This window comes from Schistocerca americana, chromosome 1 (genome assembly GCF_021461395.2).
Source record: "Schistocerca americana isolate TAMUIC-IGC-003095 chromosome 1, iqSchAmer2.1, whole genome shotgun sequence".
Lineage (NCBI taxonomy): Eukaryota > Metazoa > Arthropoda > Insecta > Orthoptera > Acrididae > Schistocerca > Schistocerca americana.
The window spans coordinates 867,750,294-867,766,009 of NC_060119.1; positions in this window are offsets into that span (position 1 = coordinate 867,750,294).

A 15,716-nucleotide genomic window follows, 5' to 3' on the forward strand; every position below is an offset into this window, starting at 1 on the left:
ACCAGAGGACCGCGATCGGTTCTGGGAACGATACTACAAATAGTTAGCTCTGATTTCACCCCGTGAGCAAGGCTTTCCGCCTTCACCAATTCCGCCAACCGCCTGTACGAACTGAGGATGACCTCTGAACGCAGACGGCGGGAGTCAATGGTGCCGACATGAGCAACAATTTGCAGTCGGGTGCACCCAGTGCACTCTATCGCCGCCGGCAGGGCCTACTCCACATCTCGGATGAGACCCCCCGGCAAGCAGGCAGAGTGAACACTGGCCGTCTTCCCAGATCTTTCCGCTATTTCCCTAAGGGTTTCCATCACCCGCCCAACGTTGGAGCTCCCAATAGCTAATAAACCCCTCCCCCGTGAGCCTGCTCGGACCTTGCTGAAGGAGCAGCCACATGTCCACTCACAGGCAGAGCAGGCGATGCCACACGGCCAGCCTCCACATTGACCCTCCACCTCGTGCGCCACGAACGCCGCTGAACCTGCCACTCCTCTTGGGGAGAGGGTGGCCCAACCGTGCCTGGTACCCGCGAAGATGTCTCGACAGCAGGGACAGTGGGTGAAGCATGTAACACCTGGGGTGTACCATGCGATGCACCAGACTCCCCACTGCCGCTACACTCCGAGGCATCTACATGGTTACTCTGCCATTCACACTTGTGCCTGGCAGAAGGTTCATCGAACCATTTTAATACTACTTTCTGCCATTCCACTCTTGAATGGCGGGTGGGGAAAAAGGAACACCTAAATCTTTCCGTTCAAGCAATGATTTCTCTAATTTTATTATGATGATCATTTCTCCGTAGTGTAGTAGGATGACCGAAGCGGGTGACACGGTCGGGGTTGTAGAGCGTGGCTGGGTAGAAGAAGGTGGCTGTTTTTAGCAATCTTCCTCTTTATTGTTGGTTCTTCCAATACATTTTCCGGTAGCTCAGCCCCACCGCTCATGTCGTGGTTGAGACGTGCTGATGTGCACAGCCTGGGGAACGCGACGCTGTGCTTGGTCAGTGGCTGCGCAAGCGGTAGGAGGTTAGCAGCGCGAGGCCCGGCCTAGCTCGCCTCCTGCAGACGCTGCGGCTCGTGACAACGCCGGGAGTCGCCGGTGCAGCAGCTGGAAACGCCCTCCGCCGGCCGGTGCTTGGGGACAGCGTCACTGATAACGACGAAGTAACAGCGACCGAACGCCCAATCGGTCGAACCGATGCCGACGCCCACCTCTGATGCCCTTAAATAGTGCAGACCGCTGCTGAATCCGCTGGTTAATCGGCGCCATGTTTATTAGAATGTTCTCGATGAGTTGGGTAACGCAACCGCGCAAATGCGGCCCGCGCGTGTGTAATTCTGCTAATGCTACATTCTGGCTGTTGATGGCTGCCGCTCACGTACAGACATACCGATGCTCGTTGCAGAATTGTATCACCTGCATAACGCGCTGGCCGGCCTTCGTCCGCCGTCTGCCGTGAGGCTGGCGCATCGCGCACTGAAACACACTAAATCACAATTTCGAACCATATTTCCTAAAAATAATCCCTTGTTCTCTACACAGTGTAGGTGGGTGTCAAAAAAATATTTTCGCATTCGGAAGAGAAAGTTTGCTGATTGAAATTTCGTAAATAGATCTTACCTCAAAGAAAACCGCCTTTGTTTCAGAGACTGCTGCCGCAACTCTTGTATCATATCAGTGACACTCTCACCCCTATTGTGCAATAACACGAAACGACCTGCCTTCTTTGCACTTTTTCGATGTCCTCCGTCAATCCTACATGATAAGGGTCCCATACCACGCAGCAGTAATCCAGCATGGACGGACAAGTGTAATGTAAGCTGTCTCTTTAGTGGGTTTGTCACATCTTCTAAGTGTTCTGCCAACAAAGCGCAGTCTTTGTGCCGCCTTCCCCACAATATTGTCTACGTGGTCTTTATAGTTTAAGTTGCTCGTAATTGTAATTCCTAGGTATTTGGTCGAATTGACAGCCCTTACGTTTGTGCGATTTATAGTACACCGAAAATTTGTCAGATTTCTTTTAGTACTCATGTGGATGACTTCGCACTTTTCTTTGTGTAATGCTAATTGCCACTTTTCACACCATACAGAAATTCTCTCTAGATCATTTTGTAATTGGAATTGACCGTCTGATGATTTTACTAGACGGTAAATTACAGCATCATCTGCAAACAATGTAAGGGGGCTGCTCATATTATCACCTAGATCATTTATATAAATCAGGAACAGCAGAGGGCCTATGACACTACCTTGCGGAACGCCAGATATCACTTCTTTCCTACTCGATGATTTACCATCTATCAATACGAACAGTGACCTCTCTGAGAGGAAATCACGAATCCAGTCACACAACTGAGACGATACTCCATGTGCACGCAATTTGATTAATAGTCACTCGAACGGTATCAAACGCCTTCTGGAAATCTAGGAATATAGAATCGATCTCAGATCGCTTGTCGACAGCACGCCTTACTTCATGGGAATAAAGAGCTAGCTGTGTTGCACAAGAACTATATTTTCTGAATCCGTGTTGGTTATGTATCAATAAGTCATTTTCTTCAAGGTGCTTCATAGTGTTAGAGTACAGTATATGCTCCAAAATCCTACAGGAAATTGAGGTCAGTGATATGGGTCTGTAATTCAATGGGTTTCTCTTATTTTCTTTCTTGAATACTGGTGTGACTCGTGCTACTTTCCAGTCTTTAGGAACAGACCTTTCTTCAAGTGAGCGGTTGTATACATGGTGAAAAGTATTTAAACCGACAAAATCTGGGAGGTTGTAGAGGACATCAAAACAAATATTTTTCCCTAAGGTCATTTTTTCGTATGAGGAGTATTTAAACCGATAGAGGAAGATTTCTCTGGCGGCAAATTAATTAAACCAACAAGCAATTTTCCATTTTTTATGACCAAGAGCCAACACGTTAACACAGCCCAATTTCAATTACAGTAGATTTTCAAAAATGCCTCCATTGACCTCCATCAACGCACTCGACGACTGAAATGTGCCGGCGCCCCGTCATGTGGGAACCACATGCGTTGCCTTGTAGGGAGCGGGATGTCTTCCAGGAACTCTGCCAATGCTCTGGCGAGAAAATTGTAATACTGCCTGCCATTTAATGGGCTAGGTAGCAGATACGGCCCAATTAAACAGTCCTAAACAACACCGACCCACACATTAACGAAGAACCGCATTTGATGAGCGCTAGTAACTGTGGTATGTGGGTTATCTTCACTCGAAACATGCGAATTGTGCATGTTGAAGACTCCATCACGCCAGAACGTTGCTTCATTGGTAAACAACACGGAGGATGGAAATGTGGGATGCATTTCACACTGTTCCAGGTACCACTGCGAAAACTGTGCTCTGGGTGGATAATCAACTGGTTCCAGATTGTGGACACGCTGTAAGTGAAATGGACGTAACAATTGCTCTCGAAGGAATGTTCTTACATTCGTCTGATTCGTCCCCATGTTACGTGCAATTGCACGAGTGCTGATTGACGGATCCCGCTCCACATGCTGCAAGACAGCTTCCTCAAATTGCAGCGTTCTTACCGTGCGACGGCGTCCCTGTCCAGGTAATCTGCTAAATGACCCGGTCTCAAGCAGACGTTGGTACACAGCAGGCATGTGGGTTATCTTCTCTCGAAACATGCGAATTATGCATGTTGAAGACTCCATCACGCCAGAACGTTGCTTCATTGGTAAACAACACGGAGGATGGAAATGTGGGATGCATTTCACACCGTTCCAGGTACCATTGGGGAAACTGTGCTCTGGGTGGATAATCAACTGGTTCCAGGTTGTGGCGATTAGGATATTGTTGTTGATAAACCTGCTGTGCAGCCCGTCCGTTGTGGTGTACTCATTCCAGGTGTATCGCTCCATTAGTAAACAGAGACAATGCAGTACTACACTGGTGGACAGCAGCTGCCTACAACTGAAGATCGTAATACGGCCTCCACCGGTTTAAATAATCCTCATAGGAAAAAATCACACTAGGGAAAAATATTTGTTTTGGTGTCCCCTACAACCTCCCAGAGTTTGTGGGTTTAAATACTTTTCACCCTGCATGATTGCTAAGAAAGGCGCTATTGTGTCTGCATACTCTGAAAGGAACATGATAGGTATACCATCTGGACCGGAAGACTTGCCTTTCTTAAGTGATTTGAGTTGTTTATCAACACCTAAGATATCTAATTTTATGACACTCATGCTAACAGCTGTTTTGGTTTCGAATTCTGTAATATTTGCTTCGTCTTCTTTCTTGAAGGAATTACGGAAAACCGTATTTAGTAACTCCGCTTTAGTGGCACCATCGTCGGTAACATTTCCATCGCTATCGCGCAGTGACGGTGTTAGTGCATGACTCATTTTTTTCGACTTACACCACGTGGTACTCAACCTGTCTCTATGTGAATCTGTGTATGGAGATTTATTTGATTGTCTCTGCAGAGAAGGATTGTGTCGCCATTAACCCGGGTACCTTCCCAGGCACGTGGCCGCTACCTATCGGCAGCAGATTCCCAGCAGTCGGTGGAAGAGAGCGACCCCTAACCTCGGACGCCACATTGTGCCAGCGAGGCAGTGGTCCCCCGCTCCGCTACGTTTCCGCCGATGGCGGCGCTCAGCAGCGGCGCCGGCTGCCCCCATTGAGACCGGCGTGGTAGCTGGGTGGGCCGCGGTAATCCTCTTAGGCCGCCCTAGGCCGTCACGCTGCTTCTATAGCCAGCCGTACATTCTGCAGGTCCGTCTTGAGAGATCCCGTCTCCGGAGCAAGCGGCACAGCTCCACGGCTTAGCAGAACCAGCCGGGACTGCTGCGGGATAAGGCCCGCCTTACTTCCAGTACAGCAGCACTGAGAAGTGGAAGGGGCGACAAGGGAGCAATTGCGTCTAGGCTGCAGCTTACACATTGGTTAAGAAGTAATTATAAGGAGCAGTTAAACGAGAACGATATATACTGCACTCTGATGTGACGAATGTCTTGAGAAAGCGATATGCACATATAAAGAAGGCGGTAGTACCGCGTACACAAAGTTTAAAAGGGCAGTGCATCGGCGGAGCTGTCTTTTATACGCAGGTGACTCACGTGAAAATGTTCCCGACGTGATTATGGCAGCACGACGGGAATTAATAGACTATCAACACTGAATGGTAATTGGAGCTAGACTCATGGGACATTCCCATTTAGAAATCATTAGGGTATTCAACATTCCGAGATCCACAGTGCCAGGAGTGTGCCGAGAGTACCGAACACAGGCCTTATCTCTCTCCACGGAGAACGCAGTGGCCGACATCCTTCACTTCACTACTGAGAGCAGCGCCGTTCGCGTAGAGTTGTCAGTGCTAGCAGACAAGTAAAAATGCTTGAAATAGCCGTAAAAATCGTAGTAGCAACGACGAACTTATAGATTAGGCCAACGTGGCAAATTTTTGGTGTTAATGAGTTATGGCAGCAAACTACTGGCACGACTGTCTTTTCTAGCAAAAAAAATGGCTGTGAGCACTATGGGACTTAACATCTGAGGTCATCAGTCCCCTAGAACTTAGAACTACTTAAACCTAACTAAGGACATCACAAACATCCATGCCCAAGGCAGGATTCGAACCTGCGACCGTAGTGACCACGTGGTTCCAGAATGAAGCGCCTAGAACCACTCGGTCACAGCGGCCGGCTCTCTTCTAGCAGTACCACATCGCCTGCGATGCCTCTCCTGGACTCGTGACTTATCGGTTGGACACCACTCGGCTGGAAAATGGTCGTCTTATCAGATGAGTCCCGATTTCAGTCAGTAAGAACTGATGGTAGGGTTCAAGTGTGACGCATAATCCATGATGGTAGGGTTCGAGTGTGACGCATAATCCATGATGGTAGGGTTCGAGTGTGACACATAATCCATGAAGCTAAGGACCCAACTTATCAACAAGGCGCTGTGCAAGCTGGGTGTGGCTCCATAATGGTGTGGGCTCTGTTTAAATGGAATGGACTGAGTCCTCAGCGATGTCATGTCACCGGGCCACAGTTGTTCGCGACTGATTTGAGGAAAATTCCGGACAACTTGAGCGACAGATTTGGCAATCCAGACGTCAAACACGAATCACATCGAACAGTTAGAGACATACTCGGGAGGTCAGTTGGTACATAACATCCTGGACCGGCAACACTTACGCAGTTATGGACAGCTATAGGGCATTATGGCTCAGTATTTCTGCAGAGGTCTTACAGCAGTTTGTTGAGTCCGTACCACGTCGAGATGCTGCACGACGCCGGGAAAAAGGTTTGACACGATGTTAGCTGATATTCCGTGATTTTTGTCACCTCATTGAATAATGAGCATGGTACGGACGTTGGTAAGGCCGGAATACACAATCAAATTTCCTTGTCAAATATCTTTGTCAAAGAATTTTGATGGTGTAATAGGGAACTTTGCCAAATCTCGTCTGTCGTCAAATAAATTTGATCCAATCTAGGGCCTCGCTGTAGATTTGATTGAAGAAGTCGTTTGTCTTCTGTTCACTGCAACGTGATATGTTACCACGTAGAGCGCTAGTATCTCTTCAGCGTTCTGTCGTCTGCAGTGTTTTTATAAACATTGCCGGTAAATACAATTGGAGTGTACCGACAATTATGAAGTTAATAGAGATGTATGAAGTCGATGAGGCGCTTTACAACGTGAGGCACCGTGAATTCAAAACTAGATTAAGAAGATTGGAGACCCATCCTAACCTAACCTAACCTAACTCTCTCCTGTAGCAAGGAATCGGAGTGTGCCAGCCGTTGTGGCCGAGCGGTTCTAGGAGCGTCAGACTGGAACCGCACCACCGCTACGGTCGCAGGTTCGAATCCTGCCTCGAGCATGGATGTGTGTGATGTCCTTAGGTTAGTCAGGTTTAAGTAGTTCTAAGTTCTAGGCGACTGATCACCTCAGATGTTAAATCCCACAGTGCTCAGAGCTATTTTAACCACTTTTGAATCGGAGTGCTACAGTGACCCTGTCTTCTGCAGATAGAGCAGTTCTTAAGTGAGTATTGTGCTTTGTGATATGAGGAAACACTTCACTGAGCACATACTGAAATGTATGCTCATCCATTCTTAAGTAATTGATGTACGACTTGACGTCCTCCATTATAAGCTCACGTAACAGGTTTTGTTGAATGCTTTTATCGTGTCGTCGTGAAACCCACGGCTTCACCCAGGTACGTTTCCTTTTTTCCCCCCGCCTCTCATCCGCATGTGCACACAGTGCAATTGTGGCACATGCAACTGCTGCGGTTAATAAAAAGTTGTTGTCAGCCATCTTGAACTTTGACGAAACGTGTCATGACGGTGTAATACCCCCTTTTTAGTGCCACGTCAAAGATCTTTGTCAAATATATTTGACGAATATTTCATCACATCTTTGACAAAGAAATTTGATAGTGTAATACCGGCCTAACGCAGGTACGTGTATGTATAGAGGTGCACTCTATTGGGAATAAGAAGTAGCAGCCTGAACGTTCATCACTGTGTCATTTGACTTTTAGAGGAATCCGATGTGACGTCAGCGAGACTTGTGTGCATCCGACTTCACTATGGAAGCCGGGCAAGAGGAACAGAGAGGCGTACTGGGATTTTTAACTCCAGAAGAAGAGTCAGAAAGTGAAATTATCCTGAGTGTCTGCTGCGTATGGATAACAGAGTATGTCACGTGCGCGTGTTCGCATGGAATAACGATTTCGAAGAGGTCGGGTGTCATTGAAAGATAGCACTTGGTCATCGCGCCATTACTCGTTTCGTCATTGCCTTCAGAAATGATCGACGGCGGATAGTGAAAGACATTCGACTCGTATTGGGCATCAGTTGCGGTGCAGTTCATGCCATCATGACAGACCGAGTGAAGTTCGGAAAAATCTGTGTTCAGTGGATTCTCCGCATGAAACATGGTGTCATCGTTGCAAGCCGCAGAGCAACCGTCATAGCCAACAAAATGGATCAAATCTCTCTGAGCACTATGGGACATTACATTTGAGGTCATCAGTCCCCTAGAACTTAGAGCTACTTAAACCTAACTAACCTAAGGACATCACACACATCCATGCCCGAGGCAGGATTCGAACCTGCGACCATAGCGGTCGCGCGGTTCCAGACTGAAGCGCCTAGAACCGCTCGGTCACACCTGCCGGCCATAGCCAACAATGTAAGCACATGGATTCACCCCCAACGGAATCATCCAAAGCCATTCACTCTAGCTCCTGGAAACTAATCATGTCCGACTATAAGGCTCCGCTGGTCATCGACTTCCTGAATACGACACCACAATTAACGCACAGCGGTGCTGGACATTTTGCGAAAATCGAAGCGCGTCCTCAAGTACAAACGCCAGCGAATGTGGACGGACGGCGTATCCTATTGCAGGATAATGCCCTCCCAGATATTGCCAAGTTTGCTTCATCTACGCTGAAGAAGTTTCGCTGGGAAGCCCTTACACATCATTCGTATACTCTCGGCACACTCCATGCGTTATCCTTATTTTTGGAGTCCTGAATAACGATATTCAGCACCATCGATTTTCTTCGAAGGGTGCATGTCTAGGTACATCTGTGGCTCTGTAGGTAACCGCAAACTCTTTTTTTCAAGAAGGCATTGACCGTCTTCCCACACAGTGGGAGAAATGTATTAACAATTATGGCGATTACTTTTGAAATAATGAACCGTTTAAGTACTTTTCTCCATCAGTCTAGTTTTCGTTTGATTACCGCATAATGAAAGCAGATGGTTCTTGAAACCTTCATGAAACTGATGCCGTCGACAACTATACTGACGCAGCTACTGTAATCTATTTTTTTGGATGATTCTGATCACATGAATGAACAATCACTTTGCGATACAATCGTGAATGAAATGAGATACATGGTGTCTGTATTTCCTGGAGAATGTCGTAATTTGGCGTATTTATTTTACTGAACCTTGTGGTGGGATGATGTTCCTTTTACCGAGTCGTCTGTTCAAATGGCTCTGAGCACTATGGGACTGAACGTCTATGGTCATCAGTCCTCTAGAATTTAGAACTACTTAAACCTAACTAACCTAAGGATATCACACAACACCCAGTCATCACGAGGCAGAGAAAATCCCTGACCCCGCCGGGAATCGAACCCGGGAACCCGGCGTCGTCTGTCGTTTGTGCGATCAGTCTGCGAATCGCGTAACTTTTCTCATGTGTGTTATAGTATTTTTACTGTTTCTCAATCCTGATTCCTTGAGCTGAGATTGGGTACCAACACAGCACTTGCCAATACCTCATTTAGGCTGGACGGTAAACCAGACAAACTGTCAACAATGTACCGCACGAGTTATATCCGGCGCTAGCTCCCCATCTTTCCCGCAAGCTCGTACTAAAGTACACTGTCTGAAAATAAATGTGTAGCACCCAGAAGACATGTCCGCAGCTCGTGGTCTTGAGGTAGCGTTCTCGCTTCCCGCGCACGGGGTCCCGGGTTCGATCCCCGGCGGGGTCAGGGATTTTTCCTGCCTCTAGATGACTGCCTAGTCGGCGGTGAAGGTCTCCCGCATCGTTGACTACGCTCCTCAGAGTATGGGAACTCATTATCATCACCCAGAAGACATGGCCGGCTATCAATGTAAATTCGTACACGTACACATCATCGGCAGTTGCGTAAATGAATAGAACTGCAATTGTCTGTGATTCGTAAGACGGCCACGAAAATGCATGAATGTGGTCCCAGTTTAGCTTTGTTACCAGGCCTGATAGGGAACACACTGAAGAGGCAAAGAAACAAGTACACCTGCCAATATCGTGTAGGCCCCCGCGAGGACGCGAAAGTGCCACAACATGACGTGGCTTGAACTCGACAAATTCGGCGGGAATTGGCACCATGAATCCTGCAGGGCTGTCCATAAAGAATTAAGTGTACGAGAGGGGTGGAGATCTCTTCTGAACAGCACGTTGGAAGGCACGCCAGATGTGCTGAATAATGTTCATGTCTGGGGAGTTTGGTGGCCAGCGGAGGTGTTTAAACTCTGAAGAGTATCCCTAGAGCCACTAGGTAGCAATTCTGGGCGTATGAGGTGTCTCACTATCCTGCTGGAATTGTCTAAGTGCATTTAAATGCGCAATGGACATGAATGGATGCAAGTGCTCAGACGGGATGCTTACGTACGTGTCACCTGTCAGTCATATCCAGACGTATCAGGGGTCCCATATCACTCCAACTGCACATGCCTCACGCCGTTACAGAGCCTCCACCAGCTTGAACAGTCCCCTGCTGAAATGCAGGGTCCATGGATGCATGAGCTGGTCTCCATACCCATACAGGTCCATCCGCTCGATGTCATTTGAAACGAGACTTGTCCGACCAGGCGACATGTTCCCAGTCATCAACAGTCCAATGTCGGTGTTGACGGGCCCAGCCGAGGCATCAAGCTTTGCGTAGTGCAGTCATCAAGGCTACACGAATGAACCTTCCGTTCCGAAAGCCCATATCGATGATGGTTCATTGAATGGTTCGCACGCTGACACTTGTTGATGGCCCAGCACTGGTATCTGCAGCAATTTGCGGGAGGGTTGCACTTATCTCACGTTGAAAGAGTCTCTTCAGTCGTCGATGGTCCCGTTCTTGCAGGATCTTTTTCCGGCCGTAGCAACGTCGGTGACTTGATGTTTTACCCGATTCCTAATATTCATAGTTTACTCGTGAAATATTCGTACGGGAAGATCCCCACTTCATTGCTGCCTCGGAGATGCTGTATTCCATCGCTCGTGCACCGGCTGTAACACCACATTCAAACTCACTTAAATCTTGAGAAACTGCCATTGTAGCAGCAGTAACCGATTTAACAACTGTGCTAGAGACTTGTCTTCTATAGGCGTTGCCCACCGCAACGCCGTATTCTGCCTGTTTACATATCTCTGTATTTGAATACGGCTGCGTATACCAGTTTCTCTGGCGCTTCAGTGTAATAGATCTAAAGCAAATCACTTACTATGTTTGGCATTATCTCAGTTTACCATCGAGTGTAACATATCATTGTGCACAACCGGGATCTTTTGTTTTCATAAGTCGAAGACGAATAAAATTCGGAATTAAATGTGATGTAATGGGGACCCTTTCGCTATGATTTATGTAATTTTGTACCTTATTTGAATAGACATGACGTCCGGTAAAGAGGACAATTTATCTCGGCCCAGAAGAAGTGGTAACTAAGTTGAAGTAAAAGGACAGTTGGGAATAATCTTGAAATGTTGGCGGGAAATCCTGAAGTCATGATTTCTTCCTGTGAGACTAGGTATAGTTACTAGAAACAGAGCAGGAACGAAAATATATTAATGGAATAAGAGTAATGAAGACGTATATATCGAGCGGAGCGTTATATAGAGAGTGAATCATGGGCTGGGGGAGCACCGGGATCGAAGATCAGCGAAGCGTTTGAGATGTGGCGCTATAGTAGGATGTTGAATTTGAGGTGGACTGGTAAGATAAGAAATGAAGTTCTCCATTGAAATAGCTAGGAAAGCAATACGTGGGAAACACTAACTACGAGAACAAATAGTGTGATTGTACCTGTACATATATATATTCCCTACTTCAATATGAACTTTTCAAAGCACCCTATAGCTAAGGGGTAGAAAGCTCTCCTGCTGTATGGGCAGACCAGGATTGATTCTCAGGCAATGGAAATTTTTAAGCAAAACTTTGTGTTCCACGTGCATTTTCGTGAAGTATAAAATGAATATGCGTTCAGTTCTAACATCTACACCAGTTCTATATGCAAAAGGCAATGTCCCGACTCACTCACGCACTCACTGACTCATCATCGCTCAACGAAAACCGCTAAGGATGGACACGAAATTTTCAGAGAACGTTGATCCTAAGCTGTAGGCGTCGTTTAAGAAGGGATTTCTCGGTATTCCGTCCATAAGGGATGAAATAGCGGATGAAATGTTTTTCGGAAAATGTCACTATTAATCCACTTTTGAAGCTAGAACTACGAAAACTGGTATTTGGTTTCTAGATCAGAAATAAGGAAACACGTGTTTCAGAATTTTGGAAATTTAACCGCTATTGGGGTGAAATAGTTGGTAAAAGTTTTTCTTGAAATTAAAGCATTATTAAAGAAATTCTACAGCAGTTTTAAAGCTACGCCCATGAAAATTAGTATTAGACTTCTCAGTTAGAAGCTAAAGCATACTCGTTTGTGCATTTTTGGAAATTCAACCCCTAAGGGGGTGAAATAGGGTCTGACTTATTTATTGACTCATCATCGCCCAGCCCAAACTGCTGAGGAGAGAAACGTGACATTTGGAAACGATGTTGATCTTATATTCCGGACAATGTTTAATAACGGATTGTTAGAAATTATTCTCATAAGGTGGTGAAGTAGAGGACAACAGGGTTTTCGAAAAATGCGCTATGAATGAAATTTTGAAGCTATAAGTACGAAAACTGGTATGTGACGTCGGTCAGGAATGAAAAAATACATGCTTCAGCCTTTTTGGAAACTCAGCTCCTAAGGGAATGAAATTATGGGAGGAAGCATTTTTTTGTAAATCATTATTAAAGTATTTACAGACCATTTTTAAAGCTACTGATTTGAAAATTGGTACTTGACTTTGAAAGAAATATGTGTAAGAGGTTGACAGTTTCTATGGAGATATCACAACAAGAATTCAAAAGGTTAGATTAATAAAGACCTCCGACTCTAGCTGCCAGAATCTCTTTTTGGTCGGAAGTACATTCGGAAAACAGCGTCGTTCTATGCCCTTCATTAGCATGCAATGTTCAGAAGATATTGCAATTAGTGAACAACATAAAAATTCAATTAAAGGAAAACAGAAATGAAATTGTGCGGACCATACAGTCAACGCGAGTGAAGCACCGATTGCTAAGCCAATCTTATTATAAAATTCATAAAAATTATGCTAATTATCACACATTTAACTGTCATTTTCTATGAAAAGGCCCGTGTTCTTATTTCTAATTGTATATCGCGCACAAGAATCCAGTTTTCATTGCAATTATAAGTACTTATTTACCAATCTTTTGTTAAAGGTTTTCAACAAAATGGTTTAATTTGAAAGGGAACATTCCATATTGATTTTTTTCATCTTTGTGACTCTTACACTTCACGCAAACGCATGGACAACATGTGTCTTTGTTTTAAAATTCATATTGGCCACCAATTGAACCGGGGCATTTCGCAGGGCAGGCAAGCATTCTAACAGAGAGCCACACGGTCCTTCGAAAATGTGAGTCTGAAGAAGATAATTACACACGCTTCACAATCGGTTTTTTGGAGAACTTTTGAGAGTACCATTGAACAGCTCTGAGTGATTTCAGTTTTGAATTTCACATACCATTAATATAAAAAAGATTGCAAGAAGTCAGTTGCCTAGTGGTTTCATAATGAGATGAAAAATTTGCCACGGGAGAAACATGCAGCATCAAACCAGTCAGAAGTCTGAGGCCTGAAATAACCCATTTTTTCTGGAACCGTTATGCGATGATATGGTATAGCGTGATAAAAAGAAGTAATATTACACACTAACGGAAAAAATGATAACACCAAAAAATATGAGTAATTAATGTAGGTAATGAAATTTCTGGAATACGTTTGTCTAGGTAACATATTTAAGTGATTAACATTGCAAGATCAAACATTAATGAAAGCAGGAAATATGCTGTTGCAATTGAATTCTTTTACATTAACAAGCGGTTTAACCACAAGAATGTTGAATGCAAGTGTACAAACGTGCATGTATTGCGTTGTACAGGTGCCGGATGTCAGCTTGTGGGATGGATATCCGTGCCTGTTGCACGAGATCTCTGTCAATACAAGGACGGTTAACGCCGTTTGTGGATGACGCTGGAGTTGTCCTCCGATGATGTCACATATGTGCTCGATTCGAGACAGATCTGATGATCGAGCAGCCCAAAGTAACATGTCGATAATCTATACAGCACGCAGGATTGCAACAGCGGTATAAGAGCGAGTGTTATCCCCTTGCAAACACGCCCTGGAGTGATGTTCATGAATACACCCCCTGTAATGATGATCATGAATGGCAGCACAACAGGTTGGATCACGAGACTGACGTACAATTTGCACTCACGATGCGTGGGATAGCCACGAGTGACCATAACTCCAGGTGTAGGTCTAGTGTGTCTAGCACGCAGACACCTTTGTTGAAGATCATCAAGTGGCCTCCTTCTAACCAACTCAGGGCCATCACCGCCACCGAGCCAGAACAGACTTTCATCAGAAAATACAACGGACCTCCAACGTACCCTCCAACGTGCTCTTGCTTGACGCCACTGAAGTCCCAAATGGTAGTGGTTTGGGATCAGTTGAATTCACTCTGTAGGACGTTTGGGTCGGAGCTGTCCTTGAAGTAACCGATTTGTGAAAGATCGTTGTGTCACTGTGGCGCCTATCGCTGGTCAAATAGCTGCTGCAAATGCAGTACGATACGATAGAACCGTGTGCCGAACACGATGGTCTTCCGTCTCGGTGGTCCCACTTGGCCGTCCGGGACTCAGTCTTCTTGCGGCCATACATTCTCGTGACCACCGGTGGCAGCAATAAAGTATAGTGCGTACATTCCTGCCAAGTCTTTTGGAATATCCCAGTGGAACATCCAGCTTCTAGTAGCCCTATTACAGTGAAGGGTTGACAATGGCATCTTTTCTGCCTTAAAATCATTCTTGACTAATGTCAACTCACTACGTCCAATCTCGAAGGTAACTAACGCTCACAGCCGTTATAGCGTGTATTTAAAGCAATCCTGACTTATTTCCTCACAGCGGCACTACCAGCGCCACTCTTACGCGACTGGTGCGAGATTTGAATGGACATCATTTTCATACCTGGAAACACGCCTACCGAGTCCGCAGCTCGTGGTTTATTGGTTAGCGTTGCTGCCTCTGGATCACGCCATCTCGGGTTCGATTCCCGCACGGGGACTGGGTGTTTGTGTTGTTCTCATCATTTAATCATCATTCAGGAAAATGGGAATTTGTACGCTCTCGTGTGGCTACTTACGTAGGAAGTTACAGAGTTAATTCCTTATTTTGCCTTTCTTATGGTAATCTGAGAACTAATACAAGTAACCATATAAAAAGATAATTAACGTGTAATGTGCAATGTGAAGCGTATTAACCTTCAGACATTTAGGTTAGATAACGAGGTAAGATAACACCCATTACAAATAGACAGAAATGTAAAAACGTTCATCTACAGAATATGTGAACAAAGGAGGTAATTTGGGATTGTAAGCTACGCGTCGCCTTGGCACGCGGAGCATGCGTAAGATACGTCGAGGATTCGGGGTAGGAGGGGGCTCCTAAGGGGGACGGTGGATGGTGAGCATGGGGGAGGGGGGGGGGGGGGAGCGGGGCGGATATATTGAAATCGCTGACGCACGGACAAGGCGTCTCAAAAGAGGCAGCGAGAGCGGACTCAGAAATTAAGATCTTTCATAAGACGCCTTTAAAAGCGCCAATGTGATGAAAAGGACGCGCTAATAAAGATTATTGCACGAATACGCCTCTAAAGCCAATGGGCAAATGAATGACTACGCCAATGAGAAAACTATGGTTACCCACAAGAAGAATGACTCACGCTGAGAAGGCGTCCTCCACACATTCCTCGGCGTTTCGCTCTGTACTCAAGGTTATCCAACGAGAGCTGAACTATGTCAAACGTGCAGG